General features: G+C 44.6%; 1 protein-coding gene across 2 annotated transcripts in view; it reads right to left on the minus strand.

Moving 5' to 3' along the window:
- LOC120927460 (steryl-sulfatase-like) overlaps window positions 1-18,169 on the minus strand; it is a 298,126-nt gene extending 279,957 nt beyond the window's left edge. For both annotated transcript variants that reach the window (XM_040338156.1, XM_040338155.1), the window contains exon 1: window positions 17,968-18,169. The gene's annotated coding sequence lies outside the window, so the exon portion shown is untranslated. The remainder of the gene's footprint in view (window positions 1-17,967) is intronic.
- Between the last annotated feature and the right edge of the window lie 772 nt (window positions 18,170-18,941).

An 18,941-nucleotide genomic window follows, 5' to 3' on the forward strand; every position in this document is an offset into this window, starting at 1 on the left:
CTGTTTGTAAAATGTTATAACAAAATATAAAAAACTTTTTGTTTTTGTTTTTTCAAAAAAAAAAAATATATATTTTTTGTTTGTTAGGCAAAACAATAAAAAATACAGTGGTGATTAACCACTTCCATACCGCCTCCCGGCGGACGTAATATGACGTCCTGTGTTCCCGGCGATCTAGGGCGCACGCGCGGCGACGCTCGTGACCCGGTGCGGGTGCCCGGCGCCCGCAATTGCTGCCGGGTGAACGCGATTGTCGGTAATCACGGCAGGAGTGTGGATCTGTGTGTGTAAACACACAGATCCACCTCCTGTCAGCGGTGAGGAGACCAATGTGTGTTCCCAGTACAGAGGAACACACATCGGTCTCCTCCCCTTGAGAGTCCCCTACAGTTAGAACACACCTTAGGGAACATATTAACCCCTTCAACGCCCCCTAGTGGTTAACCCCTTCCCCGCCAGTCACATTTACACAGTAATCAATGCATATTTATAGCATTAATCGCTGTATAAATGTGAATGGTCCCAAAAACGTGTCAAAAATGTCCGATGTGTTCGCCGCAATGTCACGGTGACAGTAAAAAATCGCAAATTGCCGCCAATACTAGTAAAAAAATGTATAAAATAAAAATGTCATAAATCTATCACCTATTTTGTAGACGCTATAACTTTTGCGCAAACGAATCAATATACGATTATTGCGATTTTTTTTACCAAAAATATGTAGAAGAATACGTATCGACCTAAACTGAGGAAAAAATATGTTGTTTTTTTTTTAAATTGTGATATTTATTAAATAAAAAAGTAAAACATATTGTGTTTTTTTTTTAAATTGTCGCTCTTCTTTTGTTTATAGCGCAAAAAATAAAAACCGCAGAGGTGATCAAATACCACCAAAATAAAGCTCTATTTGTAGGGAAAAAAAACAAAGATTTAGTTTGGGTACAGTGTTGCATGACCACGCAATTGTCATTCAAAGTGCAAAAGCGCTGAAAACTAAAAATTGGTCTGGGCAGGAAGGGGGTGAAAATGCCCTGTATGGAAGCGGTTAAATACCACCAAAAGAAAGCTCTACAAAATGAACAAAATGATAAATGATTTTATTTGGGTACTGTGTAACACAGTGTTTCTCAACCGGGGTTCCGCGGGAAATCTACATAATGGCGGCGGATGTATACCACACTGAATTTCATTTAAATGTTATCCTTCATGCGCGCTGGCTGCTGCTGACACACGGCGCGCATGAATACCCAATGATTCTTCTAGTTCCAGCTCCTATAAGGTCAGGGGGCAGAGCAGGTAAGCAGTGCAGAGAGCGGGAACGGGAGCCGAAGAAGGAGGAGGTCTTACATGGCAACGCTGACAGGGAAGATACACGTGCCTAAATTTGAAGGTGAGCTCTTACAGCGGCTCTCTGTCTGCCTCCCTCCTGCCCTGTGCTCCGATGGCTCTCTGTTTCCCCTGCACTCTGCATTACCACAGCTATAGCTGCAGCGATGCAGAGTGCAGGAGGGACAGAGAGCCATCGGAGCACATGGCTGGAGGTTAGTGATGGTGGGGGGCAGAGCTGGCAGGGGCATGTGGCTGGACTCCAGTGTTTCTAAGGCGTTTCTCAACAGGGGCATGTGGCTGAGTTTGAGAAGGGGGGGGGGTGAGGTAGATGGACGGAGCTGGCAGGGGCACATGGGAGCTGCAGGAGGCACAGAGCCAGCAAGGACACAGCATGTGGCTGGATGTGTGTGTGTGTGTGTGTGTGTGTGTGTGTGTGTCTCAGAGAACACATGGCTGGATTGGGAGGGCTAAAGCCAGGGTGCAGGATCTATCTTTCCTTGAGACCTCCTTTATCTCCAGCCCTCTGCCACGCTGCTGAAATCAAAAGGTAGGTGGGCTTTGTGAAAAGGGATCTGTGTGATTGGAGCAGGGCCGTCTTAATAGCATCATGGGCCCCTGGGCAAAGAAATGCTCTGGGGCCCCTACAACAATGACAGTGCAGGCAAACAGGCATCAGGTAGGTAGAAGGCAGACTGCCTCCCCTGTGTACCGATCACTCTCAGTGCCATAATGGGGTCCCCAGTTTCGGGGCAGCATGGGCTCAAGGACCAGCTGCTTTAGGGAAAGTGCAGGGGCCCCCCATGCAGCTGGGGCCCCTGGGCAGTGCCCAGGTGTGCCCTCTCATTAAGACAGCCCTGGATTGGAGGGCTCTGAGAGCGGGGGGTATGTATGACTGGGGGGTTTAGGGTTGGGCTCTGTGTGATGGGGGGCCTCTGATGCAATGGAGAGGCTTCAATTTAATGGGGGGGACTTGTGTAAAACGCAAGCCCAAGTTTCACATTAAGGAGGTAAGCATTTTTACAATATCTATTCTATTATTTGATACTGTTTCTTTATTGCTGTTATATCTACAGCTCGCTGATCAGATCCAATGATCCGTGAGCTTTAGATCAGATTTTTTTTTTCAGGGGTTCCCCGGGATCTCAAACTTTTTGCCATGGGTTCCCCTAAGGCCGGGTACACACGAACAAACATGTATGGTGAAAGCGGTCCGTCGGACCGTTTTCACCATACATGTCTGCCAGAGGGCTTCTGTACGATGGTTGTACACACCATCGTACAGAAGTCCGCGCGTAAACAATACGCGGGGCGTGTCCGCGGTGTCGCCGCGTCGATGACGCGGTGTCGCCGCGACAATGACGCAGCGACGTGGGCGGCCCGCCTTTAAAATGCTTCCACGCATGCGTCGAAGTCATTCGACGCATGCGAGGGACGGCGGGCGCCTGGACATGTACGGTAGGTCTGTACTGACGACCGTACATGTCCGAGCGGGCAGGATTCCAGCGGACGGTTTTAAAACACGTCCAGGAATATTTGTCTGCTGGGAAAAGGCCCGGCGGGCAAATGTTTGCTGGAATTCGGCCCGCTCGCGCCCACACACGACCGAACATGTATGCTGAAACTGGCCCGCGGACCAGTTTCAGCATACATGTTTGGTCGTGTGTACGGGGCCTAAGGCAAGAATGTTGAGAAACACTGGTGTAACATAACCGCACATTTGAAATAGAAAGGCTCTTGCGCTATTGGTGCTAAAACTCTAGGGGGGCACTGATGCAGTCACCTGACGTCTGTCCTCGTCAGAAATGGGTATAAATGTGAATAGGTGATAGTGATAGGGAAATGATGGATCACATGCACTCACATGGAGGCCGTGGACAGTGGGCCTATCTCCAACGAACAGCGAGTTTGCAAGGTCCTGTCTGTAATCCTGGATTTCTGGATTTCCCTCTACTCTTGCTTTCACCTTTAGGTCCGCCAAGCACTGGCAAGTAAATTGCTCAGAGAGTGTGGAAGGAAGGAGAAGGAGACACATACTACAGTTCCGCATGGAAAAAATTTAATGCAATAAAAGCATAAAACACTCACATTTGCAATGCACGGACAGTTCCAAACAAAAACGAGCAGCGGGCTCTTATCCCTGCCGTCAGAGCGTGTAGGATCTAGTTACACCGTCATATTTTTTTGGGTACACTGTATACATTTATTTTGTCCACAGCGGCCATTGCCCCTAGTGGCCACCCTGCCCACCTGGTGGGCCCCTTCTTTTCACCCCTTAGCCACACAGCGCAGTCACTATCACCTATTCACATTTATAACCGCACATTTGTCATTCAAAGTGTGACATTGCCGAAAGCTGGAAATTGGTCTGGCAAGGAAGGGGCTATAAGTGCCCAGTAAGCAAGTGATTAAATAACACTCACAAGTAGGTAGATTCAGAAAGAGTTAGGCTGGCTTATCTACAGATAAGCCGACCTAACTCAGAATCGAAGCCGACCTATGTTTAAGTGTATTCTCTAACAGAGATACACTTAAACATATCTAAGATAGGACGGCTTGCGCCGTCCTATCTTAGATTGCAATGTTTTGGCTGACCGCTAGGTGGCGCTTCCATTGCGGCAGGCGTAGATTATGTAAATGAGTTTGTACGCCGATTCATGAATGTACGCGCGGCCGCCGCAGTCGAATTACGTCGTTTCCGTAAGAGATAGGCCGCCTAAAGTTAGAGCTATGCTCTAGTGGCCTAGCCAATGTTAAGTATGGCCGCCGTTCCCGCCGCGAAATTCAAAATTTTAACGTCGTTTGCGTAAGTCGTCCGCGAATCGGGATTTATGTCGTTTACGTCCACGTCTAAATCAATAGGCCCGTACGGCGTACTTAGCCGCAATGCGCACTGGGAAATGTAGTCGGCCGGCGCATGCACAGTGTAAAAAAACGTCAAAAACGTGAGGTCAAGCCTCATTACCATGATACACTCCCCCCTCCAAGTCATTTGAATTAGGCGCCCTTACGCCCGCTCGTTTGAGGCTAAGCCGCCGTAGATTAGCAGGTAAGTAGATTGAGAATCACTACTAGCCTAGTTAATTTACGGCGGTGTAGCCTAAACAGGCTAGGCTAAAGTTAGTCCAATGTCTTTGAATCTACCTAAAAGGTCTTGCCCAGACTTTGCTGGACAGACACGCATATTTTTTGCTACAGTATGCTTTACACGCTGCAGTCCCTCTTTTTAATCACTCAATTATTATTATCATTATTATTATTACTACCAATAAACATGCAGCATCATGTGCACAGAATGTATGTTCTCTCCAAATTAGAGGAGAATAATATTTAACCCGCAGTGCCTGTTTATCATAAACAAGGGCGGATTAAAGCGGTCCTCCACCCTAAAGTGGAGTCCCGCTGATCGGAACCCTCCCCCCCTCCGGTGTCACATTTGACACCTTTCAGGGGGGAGGGGGGTGCAGACACCTGTCTAAAGACAGGTATTTGCACCCACTTCCGGCCACACGATACGGGCGAAAGACGGGCATTCCGTCACATCCCGTCTGTCGCCCGTTGTGTGCTGGGAACACTCGGCTCCCAGCACACAGCGTGTGAGCCAATCGGCGGGCGCAGCGCGACTCGCGCATGCGCCGTAGGGAACCGGGCAGTGAAGCCGGAGCGCTTCACTTCCTGGTTCCCTCCCCGTGGATGGCGGGGGGAGCAGCAGAGTGACGAGCGATCGCTCGTGCTCTGCTGCGATCGGCGCTGGACTCCAGGACAGGTAAGTGTCCTAATATTAAAAGTCAGCAGCTGCAGTATTTGTAGCTGCTGACTTTTAATATTTTGTTCCCATGGCACATCCGCTTTAAGGTTTTGTCTCAAGCTTGGCCATCAAAGATCTTGCAAAGCAACCTCAGCGTGTTGCCACCATCCGTGATCCGTGAAATAACAGGAAAAGCTGACAAAAGCAAATGAAAATTGGTGTGCAGCTGCTGAGAGCTGATATGTAACCGTCAATACAGCTACTTCAGGGCTCATATAAAACGTATAGCCTAATAAAAGTTTACGCTTACTAATGCTTGTTTCCTGACTATCGTTTGCCTTTGAAATCTTGGATCTCCAAAAAAAAAAAAAGGCTAAATTAAATAAAAAGGAATTATGTGGATGTACCAGTATGAGTTTCCGTTGTTTGCTCGGCTGGGAGTGGGCTGAGTATTGCAATAATAAAACCCACTCGTCTGACAGCCATTGGCTAATGATACATTTATATCTGTTCGCACTTATTAACATATGCCTAGTTATACAGTACTTGGTTGGATGCAGCTAAAAAAAGTCGCAAATTCATTATTTCATCTAAGTATTCACAAACACAAGACTATGGGCCAGATTCACGTAGAAGTGCGGCGGCGTAACGTATCGTAGATACGTTACACCGCCGCAAGTTTTCATCGCAAGTGCCTGATTCACAAAGCACTTGCAATGAAAACCTACGCTGGAGGCCTCCGGCGTAAGCCCGCGTAATTTAAAGGGGCGTGTGCCATTTAAATTAGGCGCGCTCCCGCGCCGGACCTACTGCGCATGCTCCGTTTCGAAATTCGCACCGTGCTTTGCGCGAACTGACGTCATTTTTTCGAACGGCGACGTGCGTAGCGTACTTCCGTATTCCCGGACGTCTTACGCAAACGATGTGAATTTTTAAATTTTGACGCGGGAACGACGGCCATACTTTATACAGCACATACGTGTGCTGTGTAAAGTTAGTGCACCCAAAACGACGACTAACTTTGCGACGGGAAACTAGACTAGCGAACGCGAAAAACCGCTGTGGATCGCCGTAACTCCTAATTTGCATACCCGACACTGGTTTACAACGCAAACTCCCCCCAGCGGCGGCCGCGGTACTGCATCCTAAGATCCGACAGTGTAAAACAATTACACCTGACGGATCTTATGGGTATCTATGCGTAACTGATTCTATGAATCAGTCGCATAGATACTCTGAGAGATACGACAGAGTATCTGAGATACTCCGTCGTATCTCCTTTGTGAATCTGGCCCTATGAACTTATCTTGAACTGTTATTTAACCATATCAGTACTGGACACTTTCACCCCCTTTCAGCCCAGGCCATTATTTAGCTCTTTAGCGCTGTCACACTTTGAATGGCAATTGTGCGTTCATGCAACACCGTACCCAAAGTCTTTGTTTTATGATATTTATTCACAATTGGATTTTTCAGTTTTTTTTTAAAAAGGCTGAACATTTTGAAAAAAAAAACTAACACATTTTTCGTAACTTTTATTATAAAATGTTGCAAATAAATAATCTTTCTCCATAAAGAGCGACCCAGATGTATACTGCTTTTTCTTTGATGAAAATTACACACACTGATGTATATTAATTAGTTTGTGTCAAAGTTATAGGCCCAGATTCTCAAAGGACTTACAACGGCGCAGCGCCATGTACGCCATCGTAAGTCCTAATCTGACCCGTCGTATCTATGCGTCTGATTCTTAGAATCAGTTACGCATAGATATCCATTAGATCCGACAGGCGCAAGTCTCTTACGCCGTCGGATCTTAACTGCATTTTTTTTTTTTGACCGCTAGCTGGCGCTTCCCTCGAATTCCACTCTGAGTATGCAAATTAGCTAGATACACGATTTCCTGAACGTACGCGCGGCCGACGCAGTAAAGTTACAACGTTTACGTTAGGCTTTTCCCGGCGTAAAGTTGCCCCTGCTATAGGAGGCGCAGCCAATGTTAAGTATAGCCATCATTCCTGCGTCGAAATTTGAAAAAGTTATGTCGTTTCCGTAAGTCGTCCGTGAATGGGGCTGGACGTCATTTACGTTCACGTCGAAACCAATGACGTCCTTGCGGCGTACTTTGGAGCAATGCACACTGGGAAATTCCACGGACGGAGCATGCGCCGTTCTGCAAAAACGACAATCACGTCGGGTCACAGTAGTTTTACATAAAACACGCCCCCTGATCCAAATTTGAATTAGGCAGGGTTACGCTGGCCGATTTACGCTACGCCGCCGCAACTTACGGAGCAAGTGCTTTGAGAATACAGCACTTGCCTGTGTAAGTTGCGGAGGCGTAATGTAAATCAGATACGTTACGCCCGCACAATTTTACGCGGCTCTACGTGAATCCGGGCCATAGAGTCCACAAATTATGGAATATACTGTATATTTGAAAAATCTATCAATCCTGATGTCCTGACAGTCGATTTATTGAGGGCTAAAAATGCCAGGATTGTACTAATTCCCCCCAATTGACCTTTTTTTTTTTTTTTTTAAGTAGACAGCCCAAGGAATTTAGTAAGAAGCATGGTAAGTTTTTTGAAGTTGTAATTTTTGGCACAATTTTTGGGAAAATTTGTGGATCACAAATTGTGCCGCACTCTGGCCCATAGGGCGAGCAGGAGGCATGATCCTGGCAGGACGGCAAATGACGTGCATCCAGAATAGCAAAGCTCCCAGCCATCTGTCATATTACTGTATGCTGGGTGGGAAGCAGTTACCGTATTTATCAGGGTATTGCGCGCTCCAGCGTATAGCGGGCACCCCTAATGTGGACCCGCAATTCCTGTAAAAAAAAACATTTTAGTACTTACAGTTTTGGTATTCTGCGCGGCGTCCATCTGCGGCCTCGTCGGGTCCGGCGTCCGTGTGCGGCTTCGGGGGTGTCCTCCCGGCTTCTCCCCCGCTGTCTCCCCGTCGAATCGCTGCTTCCCGCGATCAGTTTGAACGTCTCCGCCGACGTATACTGAGTGCAGTACACTCGGCTACATTCGGCCAGGCTCGGCTTCGCTCGTGCTCAAGCTCTGTGACGTTTATGCGTGAGCACGAGCGAAGCCGAGCCTGGCCGAATGTAGCCGAGTGTACTGCACTCGGTATATGTCGGCGCAGGCATTCAAACTGAGCGTGGGAAGCGGGTATCGGCGTATATCGCGCACCCACGATTTTCCCCTTATTTTAAGGGGAAAAAAGTGTGCGGTATACGCCGATAAATATGGTAACTATGCATGGGGTCAGGGCCGTCTTTAATGTTGATTGGACCCTGGGCAAAAAAAATCTCAGCTGCTCTGAGACATACAATAAGTATCAGCTAGACTTAAAATCAGTTTACTGTATCAGATCAGGCAGTGATTGTGATTGGTTGCCAGAGGTTACAGTATATCATTACCACTTACTGACTGGTTGCTAGAGGTTACAGCACACATTACGGTTCACTGATTAGTTGCTAGAGGTTACAGCACATGATTTCTTCTTGTTGATTGGTTGCTAGAGATTACTGTACAGTAATACTGCTCACTAATTGGTTGCTAGAGGTTACAGCACATCATCTCCTCACTGCAAAGGGGCATGATATACATATGAATGCCGCCGGCCACTGCTATTTACATATCAATACCACCTCTATTTACATATGAATGATGGTTATTTACATGTAAACACAGGATCTGCAGGTGATTCATCTGTACACAACAATAGGGCAGAGCTGGGCAGCATTAGTAGCAGCACTTCGCACTGAGATATCAGGACACAGCACAGGACTAAAACTTCAAGGGACAAGGGAATTTAAACTGGGATAGTTGGCAACTATGAGGCAGCTGCTTTGGGCCCCACAGCAATAACAGGACCCAGGGCAGCTTCCCCTTTTGCCCTGCCTCAAAGATGGCTCTGCATGAGGTAACTATGTAATGGCTGAGCAAGTCGGAGCCATGAAATAAACAAGACTGACACAATGCCTATTTCGTAGTAAGGCTAGGTTCACTTCTGCGCTTTTACCTGTGGCCGCGTTTGCACTGGTTTGATATAAATGGGCTGCTAAAATGCAGGAAAAAGATCTCTACACCTTTTAAAAAATGCTGCTGCAGGGAAATTGAATTGTCCAGTGTTTTCCAGTGCATTGGGGTTGGCACTAAGGGTAAATGGTACCGCTCTATAGGAGTAAATGGAGTGTCCGATCCTGAAAAACTGACAGTCAGACCTGATGGGAAAGCCTGTGTGAAAGGGGACAGGTCCACACTGGTACAATACGACTGTTTCATCCTACTTTGCCCTGTGACATGGGTCCTACGTTGGTCCTACTTCCATCCCACTTGAATGAATAGGATAAGATTTTGCTCCGACTTTGTGATAGTCTGACTTGTCCTTTGACCAATCAAAACAATCCCAGTGTGACATAAATTCCTTTTACTGCTGCTGTAATCACCATGTCGGATGACACAAGACGGATGGTTAGGACAAGGACCTGACTTTGATATGACTTCAATGATATTCAAAGGGCTGAAGTAGGACCAAAGTTCGACCAAAGTAGTAAAGGAACCTTTTTCAAAATCAGACCGACTTGTGACGGACCAGTTAAGATGGCTCTCATGGGAACCATTGATTTATACACGTTATGCGACATGTGCACAAAGTCAGAGCGTATGTCGAACCAATGTGAACTCAGCCTAATGGCGGGTACACACGATCAGATCAGACAAATTTTCATCATTTTTTTTGTGTTGCATGCTCATGTCTCATATCGAAAGTGAAGAGGTTAATCAACATACGAAAATTCTCATCTGACCAAATTCACCTTCAAAAGTGATGTAATTTGTTAAATTGTTTTGTATGTGTTCTTTCGTTTCTGAGCATGCGTATTCTTGCTCTTACATTTTTTTTCAGATGAAAACTGTACTAATTACTATTCACCCCCTTCTTGCCCAGACCAATTTTTCTTTTTCAGTGCTGTCGCACTTTGAATGACAATTGCGTGGTCATGCAAAACTGTACCCAAATGAAATCTATTTTTTATTTTTTCCCACAAATAGAGTTTTCATTTGGTGGTATTTGATCACTCTGTGTTTTTTATTTTTTGCGCTATAAACAAAAGAAGAGCGACAATTTTGAAAAAAAACACAATATTTTTTACTTTTGTATTTAATACATATCACAATTTAAAAATCAGTTTAGACCGATATGTATTCTTCGACATATTTTTGGTAAAAAATAAAATAAAAATCGCAATAAGCGTTTATTGATTGGTTTGCGCAAATGTTATAGCATCTACAAAATAAGGGATAGATTTATGGCATTTTTTTTTTTTTTTACTAGTAATGGTGGCGATCTGCGATTTTTATTGTGACCGTGACATTGCAACAGACACATCAGACACTTTTGACATGTTTTTGGGACCACATTTATACAGCGATTAGTGCTATAAAACTGCAGTGATTACTGTGTAATGCCCTGTACACACGATCGGTTCATCTGATGAAAACGGTCTGATGGATTTTTTTCATCGGATATCCGATGAAGCTGACTTTCATCAGTCTTGCCTACACACCATCAGTTAAAAAAATGATCGTGTCAGAACGCGGTGACGTAAAACACAACGGCGTGCTGAGAAACATGAAGTTCAGTGCTTCCAAGCATGCATGGTTCTGAGCATGCATGGATTTTTAACCGATAGACGTGCCCACAGACGATTGTTTTTTTCTATCGTTTTTTTAACCATCAGATAATTTAAAAAAAGTTCCTAGTTTTTTCACCGATGGATAAAAAACCGATGGGGCCCACACACGATCGGTTCGTCTGATGAAAACGGTCCATCAGACCGTTTTCTTCGGACTAAAACGATCATGTGTACGCAGCATAAATGTGACTGGCAGGGAATGGGTTAACACTAGGGGGCGATCAAGGGGTTAATATGTTCCCTAGTGATTCTAACTGTAGGGGGAGGGGACTCACAAGGGGAGCAGACCGATGTGTGTTCCTCTGTACTGGGAACACATCGGTCTCCTCTCCTCTGACAGGACATGGATCTGCCGTGATTGCGGGCAATGAAATCGCAGGTGCCCGGCGGACATTGCGGCTGCCAGGGACGCACACTGGGTCCCGAGCGGTGTGGTGGTCGCGCCCGCGCCCCCTAGCCGCCCGGAAAGCCCAGGACGTCGTATGACATCCACCCGGAGGGAGGGATCCCGCCGACATCATTTTACAATGAATCAGTAGGGAAGGGGTTAGACGAACATCAGACTATGAGCTAGATTCACGTAGCTCAGCGTATAGTTTGGCCGGCGTAGCGCATCTCATATGCGCTACGCCAACGTAAAATAGGGCGCCCAGACCATTATTCACAAAGATCTGGCACCGTACGTTGCGCCGGCGTAGTGTAACTAGGCAGGCGTAAGCCCGCCTAATTCAAATGTGGAAGGTAGTGGGCGTGTTGTATACAAATTAGCCGTGACCCTACGTACATTTTTTCACTAATGATCCGCGCATGGGCACGCATGCTCAGGGTCACGTCGCATATACTCCCTAAGATACGTTGGCTCAATGCTTTTTTCGTGAATGTAACCTAAGCACAGCCCATTCACGTACCACTTACGTAAACGACGTAAAAATCGACGGCTGTTCCGACGTCTATACTTTAACATTGGCTGCGCCTCATATAGCAGGGGTAACGTTACGCCAGACGTAAGCCTTACGTAAACGGCGTAGCGGGCGCAAGTACGTTCGTGAATCGGCGTATCTAGGTCATTAACATATTCTACGCGTAAATCTATGGAAGCGCCCCTAGCGGCCAGCGTAAATATGCACCCTAGATACGACGGCGTACTTACACTTACGTCGGTCGGAGGAAGCTAGAATTCAGGCGTATCTAGCTACCAGAATGGCACGCATAGATACGATGGCGCATCTTTTTACTTACGCGGCGTATCTATAGATACGCCGACGTAAGAGCTACGTGAATCTAGCTCATTGTGTTCACATACAACCACAATTTTATAGCCTGCACATCCAGTTTTTGTCGTCTGAAAATTCGGAATAGGCTGTCGAAAGCACCGTACTAACAATTTTGAATAAAGGCAGATCTTTCATCGGACAAAATGTTACTTCTGATTTTCTGATCGTGTGTCGAGTGCATTAGTCTAGGACTGGTGAAGATGCAGTAATTAGGTCTGACACAGCTACAAACAGGCACAGATTTCACAGACATACAGAGAGTTTCCTGACACAGCTGGAAAATGATTTTTTTATTACATTAGCACACCTACATTTTGATGCAACACAGAGCACATGGCAACACACTAAATGACACTGCATGACCTGGTAGGAAGTTGGTGAATAGCTAAATAGGGACAAGCGAGGTTTATGAATGCATTGACTTAGGGGAACTGATCAGCCTTGACACCACAAACTGCAGCCCCAACATGTGAGTGCATCATTACAATGCAAGGCAAAAAAACAGCACACAGAATATAAACAAACACTTCTTCTGTACGCTAAGCCAGAAACCAAAAGCGCTCCCAGCTGCTGTTGAGAGAACACTCCCTAGTGTTTACTACTCCAAAAAAATTCTGAATAAACCAGCGATCTAAGTGAACAAATCACCTTACAATCCTTTTGATTTTATCCACAAAAGTGTGTTTCCAAAACAATAACAGAAAAATAAAATACCACTATACTATGTAAAAAATACAACATTTTAAACCACCAAATCAATAATATGGCAACAAAAATGCTTCTATAGAAAGTTGTATATATTCAAATTATATGTGTTCAATAAACGTCTTCTATAATTAAATTAACCACTTCAGCCCCAGAAGGTTTTACCCCCTTCCTGACCAGAGCACTTTTTACAATTTGGCACTGTGCCTCTTTAACTGACAATTGCGCGGTCTTGCGATGCTGTACCCAAATAGAGATTTCTTTCGGTGGTATTTGATCATCTCTGCGGTTTTTGTGCTACAAACAAAAAACAGCGACAATTTTGAAAAAAAAAAAAACAATATTTTTAACTTTTTGCTATAATAACTATCCCCAATTTAAAAAATAAAATGTCTCTATCAGTTTTGGCCGATATGTAAGATTTATGGAATTTTTATGGCATTTGTATTATTATTAAAATTTTTACTAGTAATGGCGATGATCTGCAATTTGTAGCGGTACAGCAACATTGCGATGGACAGATCAGACACTTTTGACACATTTTTGGGACCACTGACATTTATACAGCGATCAGTGCTATAAATATGCACTGATTACTATATAAATGTCACTGGCAGGGAAGGAGTTAACACTAGGTGGCGATCAAGGGGTTAAAAGTGTGTTCTAACTGTGGGGGGAGAAGACTGACTTGGGGAGGAGACATATAGTTGTTCCTACTTAGTAGGAACAAACGACATGTCTCCTCTGCCCTGACAGAACAGGGATTTGTGTGTTTACCAGTACAGGGTTTCGCACAGGAGTGCCATTCTGCCCCGTACAAAGACGTGAGCCGGTTGGGAACCAGTTAATTTGTGTTTCCACCACCATGCACAATATCCCTTGGGTGAGTAGAAGGAGGCTTACCAGATCCTATTGACTACTTACTGTATATATAAGAGCGCCATATATGCTTTTTCAGCGTAATAACATAATATAAGTGTAGTGCAACAGTGAAATTCCCCGCTGACAGCTGAATGAAAAAAAAAAAACATTGCCGGCAATAGAAAAAATTTAAAGAAAACAACGATCTCCCCAATCCATACAAGGCCCTTATCCAAGTATGCAGATTAGCAGGATAGTAAGGGTAGAGGCGAGCGAGTGCCCCCCTTCTAAACCACACCAGGCCACATGTCCCCAACATGGACAACCCAGAGTTGTCGGGAAGAGGCCCCTGTCCCCATGTTGAGGGCATGTGGCCTGGTATGGTTCAGGAGGGGGAAGCAGTGGCTTACCCTCCCCCCTGCTGACCTTCCAGGCTGCATACTTGGATAAGGGTCTGGTATGGATTATCATTTTATTTATTTTTTTGGCATGGGGTTCCCCTTAAAATTCATTACAGACTCAAAGGCCCTGGTATGGATTGGGACCCCTACGCCGGCAATGGTATTGTATTGCCAGAAATTTAAATGTAATTTTTTTTCTTTATAAATATCAGTTTTACTGCTGCAGGTTCTATACACAGTACAGATGCACCACTTTATATGCAGACTAAGGGACCCTCCAGGCACTATATTTAAAGGATTTTTTTTTTATTGCTAATACTTTAACCACTTCAACCCCGGAAGGTTTGGCTGCTTAATGACCAGGCCATTTTTTTGCGATACGGCACTGCATCAATTTAACTGACAATTGTGCAGTCATACCACGTTGTACCCAAACAAAATTTACGTCCTTTTTTCCCCACAAATAGAGATTTCTCTTTGTGGTATTTGATCACCTCTGAGGTTTGCACAAAAGTTATAGCATCTACAAAATAGGGGATAGATTTATGCATTTTTATTATTGTTATTGGTAACTAGTAAACTATTAATTTGTTTTTATTAACTAAAAATGCACTGATTACTGTATAAATGTTACTGGCAGGGAAGGAGTTAACACTATGGGGGCGATCAAGGGGTTAAATGTGTCTCTAGTGTGTTATAACTGTATAGAGGATGGGACTGTCTAGGAGGATAGATGGATCGATGTTCATACTTAGTATGAACACACAATCTGTTTCTACTCCCCTGAAACAACCAGGATCTGTGTGTTTACACACACAGATCCCAGTTCTCGCTCTTTCACAAGTGATCGTGAGTGCCCGGTGGTCATTGCACCCGCCGGGCACTCGCATCGGTTCCAATCACACTCTGCACGCATGCCCCTGGTGGCCAAAAGAAAAAGTGACGTAAGGTAACCCACCCGAGCCAACCTGCCGCAGAAAAACTGCTAGTTGGCATTTGGTTAAGCATCATTAAAATCACTGCTCCTGTAAAAATTATCTTTAAAAAAAAAAAAATTCAATTGATACATGTTCTCCAGGGAAGTGCCTGGGCCCCCCTTTTTATGGCAATAACTTGCATGTAAGCCTTTAAATGGGCACTTTTGATTTTTCAAGTTTGGGTCCCATAGACTTTAATAGATTTTACGGCTCGAGTCTGAACTTTTTACATGTGTAGCAGGTACTTCTCCAGACTGATCTAATCTATTAAGGGACAGCTGTCTGATGCAGCAGCATGGGCTTTTTCACCCCCCCCCCCCCTTCTCTCTTCACACACAGACTCTCAGAACTACTTGTTTGTAAACTCCCTATTGGAGGCTGTCTGACTCACGCTCTTCCATTAGGGAGTTTACAATCATCAAACGGCAGCAAAGGACAGTGGGGGAGGAGATAAAAAGCCAGAGGAGCTAGGCCATAGCCTCTTTTTGCCTGCACCCCATCAGGAGAGCATCTCCTGCACTCTATGTGTGTGTGGAATTGTGGCCTACCAAGGGGCACACAGCCTGCAACTCCAGCCCAGAGGAACAGATTGTTCATGCAGCTCCAGCCCAGAGGAACAGACTGTCCATGCTAAAGAAGGACAACCTTCAACAGCTCAAGGACCGAATACCACTGTGACACACCTGCATCTAAGATCGATCGTTCAGGGGAGTACCGCTTACTTTGTACAGGATTTGGTGGGGTGGCTTTGCCCAGGAACCTTTAATGCTTTTCATAGAATACCACATCCAAATATTGTTCACAGAGCTCCTACATTGCCGGTGAAGATAATAAAAAGCAAACCTTTGCCTCCAGGACATTACCGCGGTTGCTCTTGAAAGGGACACACCGCGGGTATTGAGATCATTTCACTGGGTGTGTACTAGAAGTATCGTAGGCCGGCCTAGGGTTCCCCTTTAGCCACAGCATCCCACACACACCAAAAGTTATTGGGGAGCTTATTTAATCTGTACATATTGTTACCTATTGCTTTGGTTGTTTGCATAGTGTTCCTGACTGTTTTCTTTAAACTGTTTTAACCAAGTCCTGGATACTTACACAGGTCCTGGCTGACTAATGTTAACCTGAATTTTACTTTTCTTCAAGTAAACTACAAGAAGAACTGTGTTGTGTATTCCTCCTGAGTTATTCTTTTAATCACATTGCTAGGTGTGCCAGAGGGTCTGGGACAGTTCATTGGGGTTGAAAGGCAGAGTAACGGACTGAACAAACAAAAGCAGCTCCCTCTGGGGTTTGCTACACATGTTTGGGAGTTCTGGTGCAAACCGAACAGAGGGGCCCAAAACTAGCAGTGACATGCAATGTCTACCCATCCACTGCATTTCACCTCTAGGCTGTGTTTCAGTCTGAATGGGGTAAATAGAAAACAGCTGCTGTAGCACTGACTGGTGTTTATGCAGTGCAAAAAAATGCGAATCACTGCACTTTGTGTGAACGTAGCCTAATGCCGCATACACACGGCCATTTTTAATGGTCTAGAAAAAACAACGTTTTTTTCAACCCGATTCTTCTCAAGCCTGCCTTGCCTACACACGATTGTGAAAAAAAATGCTCGAGCAAAGCGCTGTGACGTACAACACGTACGACGGCACTATAAAGGGGAAGTACCATTCGGATGGCGCCACCCTTGGGGCTGCTTTTGCTGATTTCGTGTTAGTAAAAGTTTGGTGAGTGAGGATTTGCGCTTTTCAGTCTTCGTGCTTTTCAGTCTGTTACAGCGTGACGAATATGCTATCTCCATTACGAACGCTAGTTTTACCAGAACGAGCGATCCTGTCTCATAACTTGCTTCTTAGCATGCATGTTTTTTTCACGTCGTTAAAGCCTACACACGACCGTTTTTCACGACGTGAAAAAATAGAGCATGTTTTAAATTTTTAATGCCCATTTTTCACGTCATGAAAAATGCTCTGGAGCCTACACACAATCGTTTTTAAAGCGGGAGTTCACCCTAAAAAAAAAATTTAACCTTAGATTGATGCTCATTTTGTCTAGGGGAATCGGCTAGTTTTTTTTTAAATCGAAGCTGTACTTACCGTTTTAGAGAGCGATCTTCTCCGCCGCTTCCGTGTATGGTCTTCGGGACTGGGCGTTCCTATTTGATTGACAGTCTTCCGACAAGCTTCCGACGGTCGCATCCATCGCGTCACGAGTAGCCGAAAGAAGCCGAACGTCGGTGCGGCTCTATACGGCGCCTGCACACCGACGTTCGGCTACTTTCGGAAAATCGTGACGCGATGGATGCGACCGTCGGAAGCCTGTCAATCAAATAGGAACGCCCAGTCCCGCAGCCCATACCCGGAAGCGGCGGAGAAGATCGCTCTCTAAAACGGTAAGTACAGCTTCAATTTTAAAAAAACTAGCCGATTCCCCTAGACAAAATGAGCATCAATCTAAGGTTAAAAATTGTCATTTCCGGGTGAACCTCCACTTTAATGAAAATTGAATTTTTCACGTCATGAAAAATGGTCGTGTGTACGCGGCATCAGAACAAAAAAAAAACAGGAGCAGCTAATTTGCTAGTAGCCAGTTTTTTTTTTTTTTTCTCATCAGAATATGTTAAATAACAGTCCTCATTCAAACTAAAGTATCAAAGTGTTTTTTCTTGGTTAAAAAATATGTAAAAGTAAATCATAGGAGAACACAATTTTATCTCACCGCTTAAGTAGTCTTTTCGTCTGTGCAACACAAAGAACATACAAAGCAATGCTAAACCGGATGACATAAAATATATCCCTTCCAAATAACAATGTACAAAGCATTTCCTATTACTGTAATTCTCAGAGCAAAGAAAGCCCAGGCAGATAACAATAATATGGCCACCTGAACTTGACAGCAAGGCTTCTACTCAGTGTGTCATAAACACACCCCTCTATCAGATAGCATTACCCAAGTCACTTACCAGCTACTCTTTCATTTAAAGGATAGTTTTCAACACAGCTTCAAAAATGCTGCAAGACTGTGTCATTTATTCTAGATTCTCAGGAATCTCTGCTTTTTTTTTCTGCTCTTATTGATTCCTCACACTGTTTATGGTCGTTCGCTCGTTGCTGGAAAATGTTGGAAACGTGAGACTTAAACAACATGCAGTTAATCTGTGACTACTTCCTGCCTTCTGTTATTGATACCACAGCTGTGATTGGTGCAAGGAAACAGAAAGAAAAAAAATAGGTCACGATTAAACATTCCTATATCTTCATTCTTGGAATCATTTTTATCTAGAACTATTTGATGTTGAATGCAGGCAGTGTTTAAAAATTATACAGTGCAATTACACCGTGTTTGCTCATTAAGAAATGTACAGATTCTAACTTATATTTTAAAACAGAACTGTACCCATTTTTTCAAAGCCCCTTTTCCTGCCTAATATTTAAAAAAAAATAATTTGCAATGTTTTTATTTTATATTTTTTACAATCAAATTTATTTTATAGGTAAAAAATTAAATACAGAGAATGATGAGGTATATAAAAATACCAAGGCCCGGATTCACGTAGAATCGCGTATCTTTGTGCGGGCGTAACGTATCCTATTTACGTTACGCCTCCGCAACTTTTACAGGCAAGTGCCGTATTCTCAAACGAAAGTTTCGGCGGCGTAGCGTAAATAGGCCAGCGTAAGCCCACCTAATTCAAGTGTGGTAGATGTGGGCGTGTGTTATGTAAATTTTATGTGACCCCACGTAAATGACGCTTTTTACGAACGGCGCATGAAAGTATCCCAGTCCGCATGCTCCAAATTAACCTGCAAGAAGCCAATGCTTTCGACATGAAGGTAAATGACGCCCAGCCCTATTCGCGAATGACTTACGCAAACGACGTAAAATTTTCAAAATTCGGTGCGGGAACGACGTCCATACTTAACATTGGTACGCCTC

The sequence above is a fragment of the Rana temporaria genome, chromosome 2 (genome assembly GCF_905171775.1).
Source record: "Rana temporaria chromosome 2, aRanTem1.1, whole genome shotgun sequence".
NCBI classification, from domain to species: domain Eukaryota; kingdom Metazoa; phylum Chordata; class Amphibia; order Anura; family Ranidae; genus Rana; species Rana temporaria.